This window comes from Oncorhynchus tshawytscha, linkage group LG10 (assembly GCF_018296145.1).
Source record: "Oncorhynchus tshawytscha isolate Ot180627B linkage group LG10, Otsh_v2.0, whole genome shotgun sequence".
Classification (NCBI taxonomy): domain Eukaryota; kingdom Metazoa; phylum Chordata; class Actinopteri; order Salmoniformes; family Salmonidae; genus Oncorhynchus; species Oncorhynchus tshawytscha.
The window spans coordinates 83,377,391-83,377,758 of NC_056438.1; positions in this window are offsets into that span (position 1 = coordinate 83,377,391).

A 368-nucleotide genomic window follows, 5' to 3' on the forward strand; every position below is an offset into this window, starting at 1 on the left:
GACTGGACCTCTAACAGTGTATAATGGAGACAGAGGACTGGACCTCTAGCAGTGTATAATAGAGACAGAGGACTGGACCTCTAACAGTGTATAATGGAGACAGAGGCCTGGACCTCTAACAGTGTATAATGGAGACAGAGGACTGGACCTCTAACAGTGTATAATGGAGACAGAGGCCTGGACCTCTAACAGTGTATAATGGAGACAGAGGCCTGGCAGTATCTGGACCTCTAACAGTGTATAATGGAGACAGAGGCCTGGCAGTATCTGGACCTCTAACAGTGTATAATGGAGACAGAGACCTGGCAGTATCTGGACCTCTAACAGATCTTTCTGTACATTTAGTATATACGATAGTAATGACTCGG